Source organism: Barbatula barbatula, assembly GCF_947034865.1.
Source record: "Barbatula barbatula genome assembly, chromosome: 2".
NCBI classification, from domain to species: domain Eukaryota; kingdom Metazoa; phylum Chordata; class Actinopteri; order Cypriniformes; family Nemacheilidae; genus Barbatula; species Barbatula barbatula.
The window spans coordinates 14,990,359-15,006,098 of NC_136767.1; positions in this window are offsets into that span (position 1 = coordinate 14,990,359).

The following is a 15,740-nucleotide window of genomic DNA, read 5'->3' on the forward strand; positions in this document are numbered from 1 at the left end:
GCGCTCACCACACACCAGCTATAGGTGGATAGGAGAGAGATATCTGGCCAAACAGAGGGTGTGGAATATTAGGAAGCCATGTTTGACAAGGGCCAGTGGAGGGAACCTGGGCAGGACACAGGGGCTACACCCCTACTCTTTACGAGAGGGCCATGGGGAGTCAGGACCTCGGTTTAAGGTCCCATCCGAAGGACAGTTCTTTTTTACAGTGTAGTGTCCACCATACTGGGGCATTAGGACCTATACAGACCTCAGGGTGAGCACCCCTTGCTGGTCTCAGTAACCCCTCTTCCGGTAGCAAACTAGCTTTTCCAAACTTTTTTCCACTTAACATTGTAAAATGAAATTTAGGAAAAGTAGCCCAGTTTTGTACCGATCAGATTATGAGAAAAAAAGTTATTTAAGAAAAAAAATATCTTGCCCACATTTGTCCCCAACATCACTTTAAGGTTAAGCAGATTAGATGATTTTGCGCAGCTTTCACACACTGCACTAACATTGTGTTATTTAAGGATACATTTTCATATGCTTTTAATTCTGTGCTTTTGATAAACTCCTTTAAAGCAAAAATCTGCTTATCTAACGAAAATGTATTTTGCTAGCAATATACAGAATTTTTTTCTGTTTTATGTACATAGCTTGATGATTTATACACATCCCTGATCTTGTTTGCTATTTGGTGTTTTCTTATTTCTCACGTATGCCATCTACTACATGACATAATACTCCAACCTGCTCTCATTCAAGTCCACTGCAGCTTAACAAAAATTCACTGTTCATGCATTCAGCCCCTCAAGGTCTTTGGTAACAATGCAGTATGTATATACTCTATTCAACCATTATTTAACACGCTGGAATTCCCACCTAACCCTGACCAAAAGCTTCAGACCGTTCAGTGCCGCTCATAATTTCCCTTAAAATGAGGCATAAGAAAAGTTTCCCACACCTGCCTTTGGCTGTAAAATTACTCTTTTACAGTCTTGTGCCTTGTAAATCTGCACCTTTAACACAACATTAGGTCACAAAAGGAGATTTTCCAATTATGCTAAGAAAACGCTTTGAGATGAGTGGCATGGATCATTATTGCTGTGTTATGAGGTGTACATGCTGAATTATACGATTTTAAATAGTTCTTTTAGTTTGATGAAGTGGAACTTTCAGGGAAGACTGAATGAAAATGCATTAAAGGGTTGATGTTACTTTTTTAATTGTTCTTTGACTTATTATGTTAGTAAGTTCATGGCCTTTTTCCAACCTCTCTCTCTCTATTAGAATTACATTGTCTATTTTTTCTGTCGTGACTTTAAGACTTCTGTAAACTTTTTTATTTCATGTAATTCCTCAAGATATGACCTCCTAAGTCTTATCCTCAATATACCATGCTGGAAGCTAGTTGTGGGACCTAAAAATGTGTTATGGGAATTATTTATATCAATATACAGTAGTAATTAATATATTGCACTGAGGAAAATGGAAGCCAAAAAGATTTAAGTATTTTCTCTCCTCTACACTTCCTCTTATTTTTAATGCAGCTGTTCAGTATTTAACCCTCCTATTATGTTACATTTTTAGCAGCACTTTTTATGTGTGGGGTCATTTTGACGCCAAACACTTCAATATATACAAAATTACCTAATATTTTACAAGAAGTATGAAGAAAAAACATAATTTCTTAATTTGTATCTACTTTTTTTCTACATTTAACTTGTTTCGTTTACCTAGAAAAACTGAATTTTGCACCACATGAATTTATAGAGTATTTAGGATAATATTAATGACAGTTTTTTTCAAAAGGTAAAGCATTTAAGCTATACCTATAACTTTTACTGTATCTACAGTAGGCTATACATTGTGTATACACAGTGTGTGTTCCCTAGCAATGACCTTTGCACTGCTAATGCTTTACCAACTGAGCTACAGAAACCCTTATGTACAGTATATAGGCTATACATATAAGTATAGATATATACACACATTCAACAGCTTCAAAAGTTTTCCTGTTCCTCAGTTGATAGAGCATTGGTCATGGGTCCCATGGGTAATGCTAACCTCTCACTGTGTTTTTTGAGCCGTCTTGTTAAACTTGACTCTTAATTTTATGCATTCCATTTCAAAGGGCATTAGACCTAATCCACATCATATTGTAAAGTGTCTTGTTGCAAAGTGCAAGATGTGGAAAGTGCATGTGGGGGATTAATGTGATATGATTTTGTATTCAATATTTTTTAGCGCTGAAATCCATAATTTGCTGTTTTAATGAGTTAGATGTATTCCTTAACATCCCTTGTGATGTTATTCAGCCGAGCTCAAAAAAGCTAAATAACACGAGGCATCAGTTGACCGACTCCAGCACACTCACTTGAGTGCTGGGAGTGTTAGGGGGTGTGCGAATCGTTCCGTCTGTTAATGATAAAAACCAACATACGAGTGTCACTTTAGTTATGTCTCCAACATGAGGGCAAAAACCATTGCTCTCCACAAAGTGCTAAATACACTCAATGAGGAGTCTCTCAGCCAACCCAAAAATGCGGAGGTGTAAGTTGCGATGAATGAGCGCGGGGCTTGCAGCAGTAGTCACCAGAAGAGAAGTCACCTTGCCGCTTGTCAGGAAAGTTCAGTTAATGGGCATGAAAAGGAACAATGGCTGGAGGTGTTTTGTCTGCAGTTGGTTTCAGAGGTCTTTGTCATCGAAAGGCCAGATCAGCTTTTAGAATTTCAGTGCATGTTTTGGAAATTTGCACTAATACTTGTATACATTTATTCTGACACAATTGCATTTTCAAACTTCCATTTCTTCCCTTTCAGAATATCCTCATTTGGCGAAATTATCAAATTGAGCGATAAAAAAAGTGACTCGCTCTCAAATCAACAGTAAACAATGCTCCTCCCATCCCTTTTGAGAGCCATTGGAGGTATGCACGCCTTACCAGTTTGGTCCAGTGCAGATTGGGCATATGAAGCCAACACCGCCCATAATCCAGCCTGCCCACCAGAGAGATGCACAGAGAACACGCGCTTTACTGCTTCGGTTATTCCAAGTTCTCTAAGCACAAACGCAGCCCGCCCACACAGGCAGCAGCACCTCTCCCCGTCCCTGGCATCATTTAACATTATGATATTTTCCCTGTGTTTTTTTGACGGATGATGGGGCCTCATTGCTATGCAAGTGCCAGATGAATCATAAACCTATACCATATGCCATCGCAATTTGCTGATGGGACCAAGCTGTTTTGTTGGATATAAAATCCGGGGATTATAAATGCTTGATCCTCAGTGAATGATGGAGGCACAAGGTGGGGTGAACACAAGCCATCTTACCAAATGAATTGGGTCAGCAAACACAAAACAGGGAAAAGATTTGCGGGTGTCATCATGCAACTTTTACTTTGGTCAATCCTGAAAACAGTGGAATTATTATGGAGAATGGCATTGTGGGGGGGGGGGGGGGACAAAAGCAAGTAAATATTGATAACATGTTTTTCACCTACAGTCAATGTCCAAGCTTTACAAACAAAATCAAAGGATAATCTGGGTTATGGTTCCTTTCTTTTTTTATTAGGTTTAGATCGCTTTCACAGGAATTCAGGATTAATGTCTGCCTGGTTATATTCTGAAGGTGTACCGGAGCCAAAAGCAGTTCAAAACAAAACTGGTGCCTATAAAAGCTATAACTTTTTGTTATGCAATTTTAAAATGGACACAAATAATTGAGACTTTCTTTTAAACAAAGATGTGTTTTTAATTTAATTTTACAGAATTGTAATGTAATGTCAGATTTTTCACGTATAATGAGCAAAAAACTGCAGTTGTACAAAATTGTACTGTTTTACTAAGCGAAACGTGAAATTTTACGAGACAAACTGTTATTTTAACAGTTTTTTACAGGGTTTTGCACAGTCTATTTTTGTAATACGGTAAAATTACAGAAAATGACTTCAAGTTTACACGAAAAACAGGGGAAAAGTATTTTACAGAATATTTCTGGCACCGCACACTCTAATTTTACGTTACAGGTTTATATTAACTATCTTGTCCCAATAACCCACAAACAAGATGTACCCAGTTTGTTTAATGGAATTTTGGGAATAATCAACATTTTTGCTAGGAGATAAATCAAAATAATGTGTGGGTAATAAATATACAATTTACAGTAAATACATTATGTTAATGCTTACAAATTATTCTGCCCAAACATGAATCAATAACAACGACCAACAATAACAACAGTCAAGATTTAAGAAAAGTCTATGCCAGAGTACTGGAACGGAGAATACGGCCGATAGTAAAACCTTGGATTTAGGAGGAACAGTGTGGTTTTTGTCCTGGCCGTGGAACGCTAGACCAGCTCTACACCCTTACAGGGTGCTGGAGGGTTCATGGGAGTTTGCCCAACCAATCCACATGTGTTTTGTGGATTTGGAGAAGGCATTCGACTGTGTCCCTCGCGGCATCCTGTGGAGGGTGCTTCGGGAGTATGGGGTCCGGGGGTCCTTTGCTATGGGCTGTCAGGTCCCTGTACGACCGAAGCAGGAGCTTGGTTCGCATTGCCTGCAGTAAATCAAACTTGTTCCCAGTGCATGTCGGACTCCGGCAGGGCTGCCCTTTGTCACCGGTTCTGTTTGTAATTTTTATGGACAGAATTTCTAGGCGCAGCCAGGGGCCGGAGGGTGTCAGGTTTGGGGACCACATGATCTCGTCTCTGCTCTTTGTGGATGATGTTGTCGTGTTGGCCCCTTCAAACCAGGACCTTCAGCATGCACTGGGACGGTTTACAGCGTTTAGGGTTCGAAGCGGCTGGAATGAACATCAGTACCTCCAAATCCGAGGCCATGGTCCTTAGTCGGAAAAGGGTGGCTTGCCCACTTCAGGTTGGTGGAGAGTTAAGTATCTTGGGGTCTTGTTCACGAGTGAGGGAAGGATGGAACGGGAGATTGACAGACGGATCGGTGCAGCTTCTGCAGTAATGCGGTCGATGTACCGGTCTGTCGTGGTGAAGAAAGAGCTGAGCCACAAGGCGAAGCTCTCGATTTACCGGTCAATCTACGTTCCTACTCTCACCTATGGCCATGAGCTTTGGGTCATGACCAAAAGGGACAAGATCCCGGATACAGGTGGCCGAAATGAGCTTCCTCCGCAGGGTGGCTGGGCGATCCCTTAGAGATAAGGTGAGAAGCTCGGTCACCCGGGAGGAGCTCGGAGTAGAGCCGGTGCTCCTCCACATCGAGAGGGGTCAGTTGAGGTGGCTTGGGCATCTGTTCCGGATGCCCGTCCGACCGGGAGGAGACCCCGGGGAAGACCTAGGACACGCTGGTGGGACTATGTCTCCTGGCTGGCCTGGGAACGCCTCGGTGTCCCCCCAGAAGAGATAGAGGAAGTGTGCGACACGGCCCCGGATAAGTGGAAGAAAATGAATGAAGGAATGAATTAATGAATCTGTAATATTGCGTAATTGCACAAGAAATATTTGTAAACAGTATTTTTGAGCAGCTTTTTATTTTATTTAGTTGTCATTCAAAAAATTATGATCCACTTGACAAATGCACAATGATTTATTTACCCTACAAAATGTACACTTCACACTTATGAAAAAATGCTGGTTAAATAGAAATGAGCTAATCCTCTGCCTAACGTCACCTTCACCATAATCCTTAACAGCCAACAGCTGCAAAGTGTTATGTGATTATGATGTTCACAAAAACAGCCTTTGAAGCACCCGCACAGCAAACTGTTTGTTTGTCTCTGTGGATTAGTCATAGCCCAGGTGGTCAGTTTGTATCCAAACTAGGTGAGATACACATTAATATTTACATGTACACTTGACTATATTTTAACATTTTAATATAGCAACCTTAGTACCACACAGTTTATTGGAATGCATTGTTTTTATTGCATGTGACTTTTAGGAGAATTTACTAAACCTTACTTTATTCCAGATGTACACAGCTTCCTTTTCATTTAATGGAAAACAAATCATTAAATTGCTGTATGTAATCTTTCATATGAGGTCATCATGCCAAAGCTTCAAAAAGTATACCCATCATTTAAGTAATTTTGAAGAAAAATATATTTTGAAGAATGTTGATAACCAAACAATAGCACTAACCATTCACTTCTATTGTATTCTACACAAAAACAAGTAAATGGGTACCGCCATGGTTTGGTTACCAACGTTCTTTAATATATCTTCTTTCGTCGTCTGCAGAAAAAAGCAAGCAATAAATGTTTAAAATGACAAGAGAATTATGACAGAAGTTTTGATTGTGAACAAACTATTCCTTTAAACCCAAAACAACATAGATGAAACATCTACCTAAAGTAATAACTATAAAAACCAAATGTAACTTGTTTTTGTTTAATGAATTCTGAGAGTTTGTTGGCTTCACTTCACTTATCAAGTTTTCTGAACTTGGCCCCCATAACTCATGTCCTGAGAGGAAGAAGGCTGACCACCACCCTCCCAGTTTTAATTGAGCAGGACTGCAGCAGACTTAATGTTTTTCATTTTATGAGCGGAGGATCCATTAAATGCCAAACTGCTGTAATTCAATCAGTTTCATTGTGGAAAATGTTCACAATCAATGTGATAGGTTTCATCATCAATCAATATTACATACTGTAGGTTCACAGATCTCTGGACACAAGTGGTCAAGTCATGAATTTTATTTTTATGAACCACATCCCTGCTAAAAGTTCATTAGTAAAGCCAGCTATGGTCTGATCTACTGCTGCTTCACAAGGCTATAAACATAAAAAGTTGGACTGCCATCTTTAGGCATCTCACGGGTAGTTTTGACTATATCTTTTAAAGAATTTGATTTATTTTATAATATAAAATATTTTTAGTATTAAATTGTGCTTGTTTCCAAATAACATAACACTGTCATGATGAACATTACCTTTATCATCCATGTCCTGTCATAATACATTTATTAATTGATGTTGTGATTTGACTTTAAGCCCATTAATTCCTCAGAATCAATCATCCAATCAAATAATATTTATGATATAATTCTTATATTATATAATATGTCTTTATTCGATCAAAATTCAAGATTTGTCTGCTGTAAACACCTAGAAAATGTATACAGTACATTCCTGGAACCTGATAATGAAAAATCTGTAATAATATCAAATTGCATGATTCTTAGAGTGCACTCATATCATATATTACATCATATCAGAGATTCTCTCATATCCGAGATTACAAAATGCTTCTTATCAGATTTCAGACAGTATGCAAAATCTGAAATAAAACCTGACTCTTGAAGGACAGCGTGTCCTCTGATACCTCTTGTTTTGAAACGGCTGTCTGTGCTATCAGGGTATATCCAGGATGTTTCGGTGGTGAAGATAGACAAGGGCTGGAGGTTGGGGGCAGAGATCACTGACAGTCGCTCGTACCCACCACCCCAGGGCACACCAGGTGAGAGATGGAGAGAAAGAGAGATTCACAGCTGTGGAGTTCTTTACAGGCAGGCGAGAGGGCCCTGCAGGCACATCTCATTATTTGAAGGTCATGCGTTTTCATACATTGAGAACCCAGTGACATGTTAAAGTCTGTCCCCCTGATCTACTGGACCTTATTTGATGGTCAAGAGGAGAAACCAGCAGTAGGACGCAACAGAATTTATCCAGACTATCATTTTTATCCAGACTATTACCTTTTACTATTATTACTATTTAAGAAAAATGTTTTTACAGCTCATCTTTGGTCCAGAAAATGCTGGATTGTTTTTAACCCTTTGTTGGGTAACACAGGAACAAAACCATATGGTATTTTTTAACCAAACTATGGAGTGCAGCTAACAAAGTACGATTGAAGACGTTTGGCTAACATTCCTATTAAGTTGTAAAAATGCTATTTCAGCACGTTTTTAGACAAACAACTTAGATTGTAACAATACCGTTTTTACAATGTTTATTGATCACATTCACTGTCATTTTGATTGAATGCTCTTTTAACATTACTGCACGAACGTTGTTAAACTTCTAGAGTACTGTTAGTGAACATTATAACCAAAGTTCTGAGAACCTTGCCTGGGGTGTCACATTTCTATTAGGCATAAGTTTTCATATAATTTAATTTAATAATTTTTAAATAATAATAATAATACATTTTACTTTATCAGCAGAGTAACTGGTTTGATTACAGTTGCTTTACAGTTTTCAGCTTCATATACCTAAAAACATAGGCTGTTTATTGGAGCAGCAGGCTCCTATCGTGACATGAAGTGTGACAACTTGCCCCACAACTAAAACAATTAATAACTTTTTTGCAACCATATACCAATATGTTATGGTGATGCCTTTACAGAAATTACATTTAAAATTGTAAATAACAAATCTGAAATCATTTAAATAACTAGCCTGAGAAATATTAAAGGGAGTACAAAGTATGTACAAGCCCCAATCTGTCCTACTTGATATGCATGATTGTCATCGCAATTTTTACAGAGATTAATATTACAGATGTTAAAAACATCCACTGCAAACAAGTAATGATGCAAACATGAACCATCTGTACCTAATAAACATAAGAAACTGAAACAGGGAACAGTGGTATCTTTACTCTTCAATAGCTGCTCCTCGGGGTCTAGGCATATAACCCAATTAGTTTATAATTGATGCACTTCGGAATAATTAACTCCAAAACCAAAGGCTGGCTTATAATAAACAAGTCTGCTTTGCACACTGCATTTAGAATGTGGCTGCTGTTATTGATTTTGACTGATGCACTATGGTGAACCCAACAGCCCACCATTACTGCCACCCATGAAATCATGTCAGTATTCAGAGCACTGTATACAGATCTTGCTAAGCTAATTTGTTAATACTGTGCATCATTTTTTAAGCAAAAACGCAAACACGCAGACTGATGAAAATAATGATAAAATCATCTGTAATATCTTAAATTGAGTCATGGCAGATTGAAGGAGAACTTGCATTAACTATCTCAGATTTTAATTAGCTTAACTCAGCAGCTGTCACGGGTCCCGAGACCTCGGATCTTGCTATACATTACAAGCCAATGGCTGTACATTATCAACTGTTGCGGGGTTCAGGAATAGCAACACATATATTTAAGATATTCTCTATAAGACTGTCATCCAACAGTGTTTACTGGCAATGATTGTTTTACTGGCAGCCACTATGTGATTCATAATTTAGAGTCATCATTTTGAATGTGCTCTTTTCTGCCTCAGCATGTATCTTTCATCCCTGTGTCTCACTGGCCATAAACCGCATCCAGGAGATCTGCATTGGGTCACGACTCACGGCAGGCACCGGGTGCTCTGAATGAGCAATTAAACACATTTAGACTTTACATAATGTATACTTAATATACTGTGCATTGTTTGTAGAAACAGTATTAATGTTAGAAATTTTAGAACATACTGTAAATCAACTTTTTTATTTCCGTGCTAAGGAATTTAACAAAATATTATATGTTTATGCATTTATTTTAATTTAATATTTGCTATTACACTTTATAAGATCTCCACCGAGTTCAGAAATCGCAGCCTGTTTTGTAGATATGAAAGCTGTTATTTATTATAAAGAATTGAGTACATGAGATCAAGTAACAGAAAATTGTGCATGCAAACGGCATTTTACTATAGAGCAAATTGCATAAAATTGCAACTTGCATAAAAAATATTCAGGCACACACACATACCCATGTAGACATATCTGTTGTAATACTGTGATCTGTTAATCTAAAATATTTTTTATTTATTTTAAATACCGGAATTAAATTCTATTCTAAAATATGAATTATTTCTGCTGTATGCACAAAGGCTAACGTTAAAATGAATAATATACTTGTTTAAATATACTGCATCTGCATTGCTTTTTATTTTAGGCTTTAAAATGTTTATAATTTAATACATATTTAATTATGTTGATTTGCTTGAACGGGAGAGAAAAATAGACTGCAGGACAGGGCACTGGCAGAGTTAGAAATATTCCTCTTTAAAAACGGCCATATGGGGGATATAACAAGACAAACTGACGCAAAAAAAAAATGTTTTCTGAAACACAATGGCCGTCTGGCTATGTATAAAATGAGGGGAAAGCATTAATTTATGCACAGTAATATGGCAGAGCCCACTGGACGAACTTCAAAAAAAAGAACTGTTTGAAATGTCTTTAACAGACATTCTGTTTATTTGTTAAAGGGATAGTTCACCCCAAAAAAAAAATTCTGTCACCATTTACTCACCCTCTTGTCATTTCAAACCTGTATGACTTTCTTACTTCTGCAGATCAAAAAAGAAGATATTTGGAAAAAAATTGTTAACTGAACAGCGACGGCCCATTCGCTTGCATTGGTTTTGTGTTTATAGAAGTAAATGGGTGTCGAGCAATAAATCAAAATATCAAAATATGTGTTTTGAGACAGAAAGTAAGTCTTGGTTTGAAATAACAAGAGGGTGAGTAAATTATTACAGAATTTTAATTTTTGGGTTTTCTTATCGCTTAAGAAAAGACTGACATTAAAGGCAGAATGCATAATGTCTTAAGGTGCTAACTTTAGCCTGCTAGCACTGAAATCATGATCCACCCTCCATGCGAATCGCCTTCCAAAGCCACGCCTCCTCCAAAACACTATACGTTCTTATCAAAGAATGTAAATACCTGTCCAAAAGAAACAGAGCAACCATGGTATTGTCATTCATATCCTCCCAGAGCTGTCTCCATCGCATAAAAGCTGCACCATTGTTCATTCGAGTTTTACCTCTTATATTTACTACTTGAGCGTTCTTCCGGCAAGTTGGGTTTTTGCTGCTTCTCCGCCATTGTCTCTATATTGAAACAGCGGATGTGAGCGCGCTGATGACATATGATGTGAACTGGGTGCGCAGTGGGTAGCAAATTACATCGGATGAATATATAAACAGGACCAGTCTCAACCAATCGTCAAAACGTTCGGCAAGAATGTTTTTATTGATCGAACGTTTTTTTTGTCCTACGCCTATTTCACAAACGACATAAATAAAAATAAAATATTTGACCACTTTACTACTTGATTGCTATCAGGATGTGAAGAGATTTCCAACCAGCATGACAAAAATAAATTCTGAACAGAATCATGCATTCTGCCTTTAATATCCTTGAATTTCAGGTTATACAAGCAGTATATTAGGTGGGCATTGAAGGAATTTATCTATTAGGAAAAACAAAATGTTTTTCTCTTTCCAGCAACAGGTTAAATGTGAATTTTAAGTGATTTTTTGAATTTCCCCTTTAAAAAATTCCCTAATTTTTTAGTCCAACTTGATCCCTGTTAAAACAGCAATCACTATTTATTCTGGCATACGATCATGTTTCTGAATTTCCCATGACAACATCTGAATGACAACTACAACTGTTCCTACCTCATGGTTCTATCTATGCCCTGGCAACGGCGGTGGCACAGTGTGTGTGCAATGGGGTTGTGTGTCAGTGCCATCTTACAGATGTCTTTGTCAAAGCGTCGCTGTGGTGACTCTACATGGTGAGATGGCTACTCTCTTTCCCCCTGATAGATCGCATGAGACATGCAGGGTGTTTGGGATAGTTCAGCATCTGTTTTTCATATGCAGCTGCACTAACATAGATGGAGAACTAGTTATACACACTTCACGGTGTGTGTGTGTGCGTGTACATTAGCACATGCCATGTTTTTTATGCAGACTTCAAGCATCCATACCCATTGACGTTATAAGAGATGTTTAGAATTAGATTTGAAACAACTTGCTGTGAAATAAATGTAATTGTTCATATAACTTTTATAAGGATGAACATACTTTGAATCTCAGTTTTATAGTGTTACAAGGGTCTTGATTGTAAATGTTGCCCAATGAAACCAGTGGGCTTTACTGCCTGAAAATACATCTACTGGAACTCTCTGATCCCTACAGTATCTCTAATGGTTGACACTACTTTTACCAAGCACCACTGCACCACAGCTGCGTTTGTTGTGTTGCCCATCACCCAGAAGGCAAATTTCACTTCACACAAATACTTAAGCTGACCACTCCATGCGAAGAAGCCTATGTCAGCAGTCTGCATCTTTCCAGGGCCTCCTCTGGAGGACAACATTCACACTCGCTCTGTCTCCCACACCCGATCATAGAGGACAGACAGACTACTCGACTGTCTCCCAGAGATAGAGGGAGAGAAGTGTCCTCTCAGCCAGTGTCATAGGGAGAGGGGCTGACACTCAGTGTATGTGACAGGGCCAGTCCAGATTGGAAGGGCCCCCCTGCAATATTAACTCTCATTTGGAGCAGCTGTGGCTGAGAGCATGAAACATTGAACAAAACAGCTGCCATGGATCTACTGCCGTCCTGCCAGCTCGCACTGTCTGTTGGTGCAGAGAGAAAACACGCGTACACAAACAAATGCACACACACACACACACACACACACACACTGACCTTTTCTGATTCAGCTTCCTAAGTGAACTTGGTGTGATGTCAAAGTATAGCATACCGACGTGGTTAAAATGTTTTGATAGCAACCTCATCGGCAGAAAGGTTTATCAAGGCCATCCTGATCACACAGGAATTCGTAACTATTTTGTGAATTTATGATACCATGTGAATCATATCCAAACATATGATTGATTATGAATACAAAAATAAAACTGAAGTCTGTCCCCTAACCCCACACCTAAACTGACACGAAACTTACGAATGAGATTTATCCATCTCGTAAAATAGTTGGGCTGATGCTTTTCAGTGAGATTGTTGTTAAGGAACACCTGTTAAATCTGTGAGGAGATGCACTAAAATGTATGCAAATTACTTTTTCTTCATTTCTTCGTAAATTATGTTTAATAACAAAGTTCTGGAGGAGCACATTCAGAGAATAAACCAATTCTGCACAGGTGGATCACATACATAACCAATTGAATTAGCATGTGAGGAAATATACACAGCCGAGGATTTAAAAATAAAATGCTGTAACATTTAAATAGATTTTCAGTTTGTCAAGATTTACTATTTACAGGTATGTGTTTCTAAGCGAAATTATAATTTTTGTTTCATTCTGTGAGCTACTAACAATGTTTCTCCCAAATTTAAAATAAAGTATGGTTTCTATTTGCCTTTCTTTGCAGACCTTAAATACTGCAAAGAAAGAAGATTACGTTCACTTAGCAATACAACACTAATATTTGTATTTAGGAATTTGTTATGTGATAACCTCAATTTTTATTAGGTTTTATGTGTCTTGTCAGGCTGTCAGTCTATCACAGTGCTGTTGGATGACTTTATGTCACTGCTGATGTTTGATTGTCTTTTTGTTTTCTTACATTTTTTTGCATCTAGATACACATATACAGTACATCCCGCTTGCCTCCGTTCCTAAACAGTTTTCCAGCATCCCTCAGCCACCCCAACACTTCACAACTATCTTTTCCCATCTCAGTTTGGGATATAGAGGGAATTCTCTGTGTTCAGGCTAAATTGCGAGCCCTCTCTTTAGGCCTACTTTTTTCTAAATCTGAGTATACTGTGTACGTGTGAACTTACTTGCAGAATATACTAATGGTATATTTTGCTGCCATTTTTCTTCTGTTCAAGTGTAAATAAACAGAAGGTAAACAACAAAACTAAACTTTTGACTGAACCATTGTAATTTTTCCTTCTATGGTAGTCAATGGTGGCCAAGAACCATTTGGTTAAAAGTATTCGTCCAAATATCTTTCTCTGTTCAACCAAACAAATACATTTATTCAGGTTTGGAACTAGAGAGTGAGTAATTTATGACAGAATTTTCATATTTGGGTGAACTATCCTTAAAAAGGTTGTCTGAACAAAAGCTCGACTGGCACCACAAGTATTTGCCAGGACCTCGTGACATTTTTCTGTGTTAAGCTGATAAAATGTTTCCTTTACATCTGCAAAAATACATTCAGTTGTACGGTATAGTAAAAATAAACATTCTGAACAGTAGGTGGTTAACGCTTATTAATATCCTGGAATAATAACAGCTTTCACGTGAAGTGTGATTCCTTACCTGCCTGGTAGCAAAACGTAACACATTTATACAGTCTTATAATGCACTGAAAAAAATGTTTTATTATACAGAATTTTCATCTATTTTTGAAATGCTGTAAAAGAAATCAAATTATAGAACTGGCAAGTTGGGTGTTATTATATAAAATTTGGTTTTCCATTTTTTCTTGTGCTCCAATTGACGGTATTTACAGGTTTTTTTACGGTGTATGGTCTTTTTGTTTCTCGGTGCACAGTGTTTAAAGACAAAGACATGCGTGTGACATGTTAATATAACAGGAGCTTTGAACATCACCACCAATTTTTTTCTACTAAACAAGCTGTATTTTAAGAGACCTTGGGGTGTAACATAATTTCCACAAGCTACACGTTCATTTATTTAAGACAAGAGAACATCCATTCACTAGAGACGTTTCTCTTGATTTTAAGTGACATGTCTGAAGTAACTCCAGCGCTGCACAGGAAATAAAACTCTTCAACCTCTCTCGGGGAGGTGCGGCAGCCCCTGTCAATGATGTATCCGAGTGCTGCTACAAGCTAGCGCTCACAATGTAAAGTGTCAGTGACAGATTCAAAGGCAAATGGGCCTGAATAATTGATCGGGTGGGGGCTATTCGTAGCAGTAGCGCAGCGGCTCGCTAATGACGGCAAGTGCATCAATTTTACAAGAACAATTAGCAACAGGAGTAATTACACTTATCACCGTTTTATAAAATCACCTCCCTTGCACACCCCCACGTTCTCGTCATGCAAAGGAGTTTAATCAGGGGAGTCAGGCTTAAAATGGATGTAGACGCTTTCATCAGAATGGAATTCAGTGAAGGGGATCGCTTGCAAATTATGGTTACACTGCACTAAGCTTTTATTGTCATGGTTGGGTTTATTAACAACGCGTCTTTCCACATTAAATATCATATAATCAACAATTACTCCAATCAACCTTCGGCCTACAGGTGCGTTTTACTCAATTTTATCATATAGAAGTATGTAGTACACTACAAAAAATAAGTTACCTGGTTGTCTTGAAAGAATATTAGGTCATAAGCTCAAATTCATTGAGTTAACTAATATTTTGAAGTTGGATTAACTCAAAATGTTAAGGCAACCAGGTAACTTATTTTTTAAGTTGAACCAATCAAAAACAACAAAAAGATTGTACAGTGAATGTTTCGTTCCAGTTTTCATGATAGCAACGGTCATCTTGCACTTTTAATTTTGTCACTTAATACTGCCTGCATATCCACAAAAAACAACTTCATCACCAGAATGGTCAATCAAGTGACATAATGGATCTCTCGCAAAGTTTCAGTGTTGCATTCGGTGTTTATGAGCCCTTACGATGCAATGAGAGGAAATCAAGACCTCTTTCGCAGTCAGATTGGACACTGGAAAGTGGTCAAAGGCAGCAATTTGCATCTATCATCTACAATTTGAAACCAGTCCATCACATCTGGTGTTTGCCCAGCCAATGGCCGCAGCTAAAAAGACTCCAGAAATGAACTATTAGCTCGCTCCTCCTCAGCTCACCCGAATGACTGGATATTTAAACGATTCAGAAATATCGCCACAAACAAAGAATTGAACTTGGCATCACATAAATTGTGTTAATTTGTGTACACTGACTGTGGTTTACTGTAGTGACACACATTAAGTGAAGGTTAGTGTGCGTTAAGGCGGTTCACCTGATGTTTAATAGTTGGGTTGAGAATCACAATTATGATATTTATTCAGAAA